A 7,137-nucleotide genomic window follows, 5' to 3' on the forward strand; every position below is an offset into this window, starting at 1 on the left:
CATCTGGACTAGTGAAAAAAGCGAGGGTAAGGAACCTTGTGTTGCTTTTTCTTTTACCGTTATAATTATCTCAAACCATCACAATTTTGAGTTGCCACATTGTCTGGTTCACTACATTCGTGTAAAACTTGGTGAAGGCTGGTGGCTCAAAGAAAGGTGAAGATATTTCTTTAAGTGCCTAATCCGTGAAATATCCCGGCTTTACAAATCTACACTTTTCATTTTTTCCACGATACATTTTTTAAAATTGTTAAAATTTATTCAACATTTGTTAAAAGGGGCTTTGGTTTTGTGTAAACTAGATCATAAAGTTTACTATAATTTTGTGCAAAACCTGGTGGCTGAAGAAAATAGTAATTTTGCTAAAATGATGTGCGGAAATTTGTTGCTTTCCAATTTCCAAATCAAATTACTCATACCTATATTTCATTCAAAATTAGGAGGCATTATTACTGTTTTTTCTTGCAACATGAACTGAGTTTGGGTACAGTGCTCCGGAAACGTTGTGGAACTTTAAGCTACCTAGCGCAGTTTCCATAAAAATTGTTTAGATAGTTGACATGGCATGTTGACAACGGTTTTGCTGTTTCTAAAAAAGTGAAAAATATTTTCCTGCATTAAACAGACAAGGCATGTTATTCTCATAAGCTATCGAATGTGTGTGCGTGTGTGTGTTTTTTTAAGCTGTCAATTGTAACTTCAGTTACTTCACTTTAGAACATATTGCCCAGAATGCGTCACTGATCATGAGCTGGTATATCATATCATATGTAGCAAATACATAAATGGGAATAGTGTGTCATGAATTTTTGTGCATGCTTCTGGATCATCTGTAATTACATCAAAGGCTCGGCTCAAGAGTGTCCTGCCGACCAGCTTATGCCCAACCCTTTCTGTCCGCAGAACGTCTTCCGTCGCCTGCGACTCCCGCACGCCGTTCGCGCCCCGGCCGTCCGTACCGGTCTTCGCGCTGCGAGCCGCGCTGCTGGAGTTCGCGGCGGCGTCGTGGAGCTCCCATCGGGACAACGTGTGATGCCTGCGTCGAGCTTATAAGCCGTGAGCTTCGATTGGCGGCTCACGCGGTCACCAGCTGTATGTACAGCCTCGGCCCCGACGACCCCGCTAATGGCCGAGACCGGCATACCCCCTGCATGGGTCCGCTGTCCGGCGCAGCGCTGGCCGCCCGCATGTTACGTTTGGCTGTATCGCTGCCCAGCGGGAGCGCGCTCCACGCTGCGGTAGAGGTACACGTTGCGACCCGACTGAGGACCGCAACCGGATGGTGAGACGTCGGCCTCTGCGCCCTGGCCGGGGTAGGCGTGACCGACGTCACAGTGGAGGAACACCCAAACAAGACCAGCCCACCGTCGGAGCAGCATGGAAATATCATGTTCTGCCTGGACGTCGGACCCGGCGGCCGCAGAGCACCTGCACACGTGCGGAGAGGGGCGCTGGAGGCGCGGCTTCTGACATCCCGCGGCGCGGCTGCTGGCAATACCTGACAACGGCGGCAATGGAGGCGGTTGGGAACAGCTGCAGCAATGGTGATGGCGGTGATGGCGACATGGCGGTTTGGGACTTCATCTCAGCGCGGCCGCCGCCCAGGCGCCGCTGCGCCCGGCTGCTCAGCCACCTACCGGATGGCGGGGTGGCCCTTACGGCCCTCACGCCCGTTCGGTCTGCGGCCACGTTCTGGGGTGGCGGTCGCGGGGTTAGCGGCGTTGGACTTCGTCCTTTATCCAGACTGCACCGTACCATCTGAACGGATGGATCTGCCAAGAAAGATGACATCCAAGGCGGCTATGAGGCGATCACAAAGCTTCAGCAAGAGCTTCTCCTTCATGGGGCCGGCCGGCCGTTAAGTCGCAACACCGGCTGCCGAGTGCCAACAGCTGCGTGCGCTGGCGCCGACGCGTTGTGGGCCGCGCTGCTGACGCTCAAGCTGCGATATCAACCATCTATGAATAACTGGCAGCGGTGGCGGCTTGTCAGTTGTTAACGTGCCTTTGCAGACGTTGTGAATAGCCCGCGTTGGAATCGCATGGTTGGCAACACCACGCAAGCTAAAATGGGCTTCCTTGATGAATCTACTTTTTAAGCATTGTAGCCTTTGTAATTTTTGATGTTTTGCTGTAGGTATTATCTTCTACATATATACTATATAGGCACTCACGTGCTTTGAATCGCGCAATGCAATTGAACCATGGTAAAGACAATGATAAATGAACTGAGAGCTGACATGCCCCATGCTTTGTGTGTGTGTATGTGTGTGTGTGTGTGTGTGTGTTTTTTTTTGGCGAGTCGATAAAAGTGGTTTTTGACACTGGATGAGTTTTTAGGGGTGTGGTGAGGGGGAATGTAATTCCACAGACCTTTTGTCAGATTCACCAATGCAGTAGGTCTGTGCGGTATTTAGATATCGGAGCATTCTTTGAAAGTCGTGAATAGGGCAACTGAGTACCTACCTATAGCCGTGATATCCCCTCACAAAAACTTCTTTTAAATAACCGGGGATAAGTACATAAGCAGAGTAATTGCTATTACGAACACCTAGGTATCGCAATGCTGAGCGAATAGGAAAATCTATAGATGGAGAATTGTGCCGCGTTACGGGTGCTCGGGCGCAGCCAATCCAGCGTTACCCCAGCGGTGACCTTGACCCGCATCGTCTGTCTCGGCTCCAAAGCCAAACCGGCGTGGAATTGGGAGCGCTCGAGCACTCATGGTCCAGCGCAATTCTCCACCTGAATCCATTCCTGATACACATTTGCTTGCTCATAGTCATGTAACCCCGGTAAATTCATCTAACTTTCATATTGGTCGCTCCATAGACAGATGGCCACAGATATCAACTTAAAAGGCCATTGTTGCATTCATTTAGTGGAGATCATTAAAGAGCCGTGATAGGCCACAAGTCGCGTGACATCATACGTGTAACAACCAATAACGTCGGCCTGCAAAACCCAATGGAAGCGGCTAGCAGCGTGTAATAAAACAGGGCGCTGCTTTCTAAATGTCTGTCGTGCGCCATAAATGAATATATCTTTTGTAGTGTGGCAACTCAGTATCTTTTTTTAACTATTGTACTAGTATTTACTAATTTCATAATTTTGTAATTGTGCTTACGCTTTATGTTGATGTTAGTGATAAATCCTTAGATAAAGTAAATCGATGTGATATTTAATAGAAAAATAGCAAACTAACGCGCCATTCATTCGAAAGCTGGTAAACCTACTAAAAAGAACTACTAAAATTCCTGAGGAACCAAAGGATTATATTGGTATCAAATAGATGCCTGCTATTCCGTCGTGAAAACGGCCTTTGATAAGAAAAATCGCACATGCAGCACCTATAACGTATTATAATGAATATTGTAGGATACAAACCGACTCACATGCGAAATGAATCTTCTAACTATGAGCTGAATTAAGTGCAGCAGTACCATTGCAAAAGTTATAGTAATTTTAAATAGTAACATAGAGGTCGGAACTCGGATACTTCCCAGCTATGTATCGCCTTAGCGTAAAAAAAATGCACCTACCTACCTAAAGGAGAAGCGAAATTATTTCCGGCGTGGGCAATCGTAAATGGTTTGTTTAGCTACCACGATCAAAGCATTAAGCAGTTTAACAAATAATTAATTCCTACTATTCATTGGACACTGATGGCGGTTAACGCAAAACTTTGACCAAGTCCCTGTCAACGTGTCAGTGGCAAATAGATTGGGTTCTGGCCTTAAAGAAATTACTGAAAACATAAACTCAAAGCTGATATGGTCATCGCGCATGCGAGATTAGCTATTATCGCTGAGGGATTATGGCGTAAGGAGACATGCAAGGTACACATACATATATGTACACACTAGATTGCCTTATACGCTGGCTCAGTACCAGAAAAGGCGACGTAGAAGGAGGATCCGGTGAGTTTGGGTAGATTGATATCAATATCAATCAATCAAGCTTGGGTAGGTATATATGAGCGATTCACACCTGTACTATTCATTATGCATGAAGATGAAGAGCAAATTCACATTTTACAAACAAAAAGCGAAACATAAGTCATCCAGGTAAACTCTATTTCCTCTCGATGGCAGTTTACTGTTCAGTGTTCAGTTATATCTAAAAATGAAATATGTGGGACAGGATACCGTTTAAATTTGGGCGTGTTTTCATGGCCCATTCCTCATATTCCGACTAACTTTTCCATTAATTTCAGACTACAGTTCACTGACATTATTTATGAGCCCCTGCACGAAGAATCCAAGGCGCGTCAGAGCAGAAATCTAAGATCATTGGACCGGCGATGGCCGCCGCAGAGCTATGCACCAGGAGGTGGGACTGCTGCGTGCTGGTCCGCCGGGCGGTGGTGCTGCTCCTGCTGACCGCCTGGGTCACCATGTCGGTGGTCAAGGTGCAGCAGCTGCTCGCGGAGCCGACCTCCACCAGCACCCACTGGGAGGAGGACAACCAGCTGCCCCACCTCACCATTTGTCCGGCAGCTACCATCAACACCACCGTCGCCACAATCATGAACAAGGGCACCGAAGAGCAGAAAAGTGCCCTACTTGGCAACAATACGTTGCTGGAGTTTTTCTGGACGGCGGGACTGAAGTTAGACGACATGTTTCACTCTGCTCGATCTACTAACGTGACTAGAGAGGTCTTGGATATATTTGGGCGCAGGTGGAGGCCTACCGTCCATTTCTCGTATGGGGGACTGTGCGCGACATCAGCGTCACAGAGTCAATGGTACCGCCCCGTTCTGCAGAGGCAGCCTGAGTTTACGACATTTAATGGCCCGGCCTATATATTGATTGTTCATGGACGATCCAAGTATTGGGGTCAACTATTTCCACGGAAACAAGTGTATTCAAAGTATATCAACTCTCGTCATGACAAGATCGTGGTTACCACATATCGTGAGGTTATTATCAATTTAAAAAGGGCTCCTTGTGAAGGCAATCCTGAATATGACCAAGGTGACTGCGAGCTTTGCTGCTTTTTCAACAAACTGAATTGTACTTTCGAGACAGTCAACGAATCTGACATGGAACTTTGCACGGTGGCAGATTTCAGAAAACTTGTCTATTACGGAATAGTGCACAATTCGCTCCCAGCTTATTCTGAAAAGTGTAACTGTCCCCAGCCTTGTATTCGTGACAGCTATACTATATCCACCAGCCCCGGTCAGCCATACTTTTGGGACCAAATGAAATTGGACATTCACACGGCAGGTATCAGGAGCGTGCTGTCTACGACTATCTCGTAGGGTAGCCTGGGGCAAGACGCCCCAGATAATTTATTTTGCTACATAACTTTTGTCCCACATAACCTGGAAGGCCAAATTTGTGCTCAATGCGTTCTTTGGACATTTTATTTTAAATTCCACCCCTCAAATTCATTCACTTATGATCGGACTCCCAGCTAGGAAGTGGTTTGTGAAGCAACTGCAAATAGGGCGTTTTGCCCCAACCCCAGGGCAAAACGCCCCACGGCCTGGGGCAAGAAGCCCCATACTCTAGATTAAAGATTAAACATGCTAGTTGACTAAATCTAATATGAAAGGTCCGTTAGACCTTGGGAGGCATGGCACTGAAGTTAGCACCTTCCATCCTATCAGGTGTTCAGCTACGACACTATTGTATGAGCAGGTTTTTCACCTGCCTCATAAGGCCAAATAATAAATTATTGCAATGCAAATGTTAACAAAATACTTCCTTTGCCATCCAGTTGCTGCGAAAAATACATATAAATGCATAGAAACATACTGTTCGCCAGCTACCGAACATTAGGAAGTGGGTAGTCCGAACAACACATGAGGTAAAACGCCCCATGGGGCTTTTTGCCCCGCGACCTACTGGGGCGTTTTACCCCATCACGTAGTTCGGTCAGAGAACAACGCCTTGCACTCCAGGAAGACATAATTTAACACGAACCAACCCGGCATTATAAGCGTTAGACAATAGTTGTTCAAAATACATAAAAGTCGTTAACCTGATGTGGACAATACAAGAACGCCATGATGCATAATCTGACAACAAAACATAAAAATCACTCCAAAAACACATTTTTGGCTATATCTCCCTAAAGAGTCATCACAATTTATTTCCAGTCTGCTCATATAATGATCGTATAGTGCACGTTTTATAGAAGAGAGGATGTTTCCCCAGAACCTTGCCAGTTCCGAGAAACATCGGTGAGGTGTAGCAAGGGAAATTAGAAAAGGGGAGAATAAGAATAAAAAGCTTCATCTTTTCTGTTCCTCAAACACCGCGGTCCACTGTCGTTCGGCTGGTTGTAGCAGAAGAGAGAGAGCAAATTGCTGCTGGGAGATCCTCGATAGTAAAGCTGGTAGAACAGGGGAGCTTGAGAGTCTTGGAAAAGATCCCGAGAGAGATCTAGATATCCTGAGATGGAGATTAGATCCTGAGATGGAGATTTAGATATAGATCCTCCTTGCATACAAATACATCTGATGGAAGATGCTTTTTGATTTAGAGGCTTGATGATTCTGTTCATTGTATAGACCATGATGTACGAGATGCTTCTTCACTGCTCGGATTAGGGATGACGGGATCCGATCAGCTGGGTTTGCGGCACAGACGGGCAGGTGAAGGACAGGGCATTCGAAGTCCCGATGACCGCTGCCAAACTTATGGGTGGTAATTACATTGATTAATTGAATGTGATCATTTGTCCAGTCACCCATTCCTATATCACTGGCCTCCCCATTACGAAAATTGCCCACTTAATTCGTATTAGCGTTGCTATAGTTTAGTTGCCCTCGAGGGTCATTAGTTTGACTGTCCTAACTGAGCTTCGCTAAACTCCCATCGGCCTTATCCTAAGATTCATCCTTTACCATTCTCACTCTCATCCTCTCTCTACATTCGTTCGTCATATATTCACCCAAATTTATTTAGCGCCCCTCAAATTCCCTCCGATGGTGTTAGGTGCCGGACTAATAGCGATCTCCCCGGCGAGATAAATGTCTCTTTACGAAATCCTTATGCATGCTCCGCTAACCGGCGACAAAGATACTTATCGCAGGGCCGTCCAGAGTAATTACAGAAATATCCACCCTACCAATTTATGGGGTTCACTACACGTCCGATAGACTTATGGTACACATATACGC

The sequence above is a fragment of the Amphibalanus amphitrite genome, unplaced genomic scaffold (genome assembly GCF_019059575.1).
Source record: "Amphibalanus amphitrite isolate SeventyFive unplaced genomic scaffold, NRLGWU_Aamphi_draft 001399F_arrow, whole genome shotgun sequence".
NCBI lineage: Eukaryota > Metazoa > Arthropoda > Thecostraca > Balanomorpha > Balanidae > Amphibalanus > Amphibalanus amphitrite.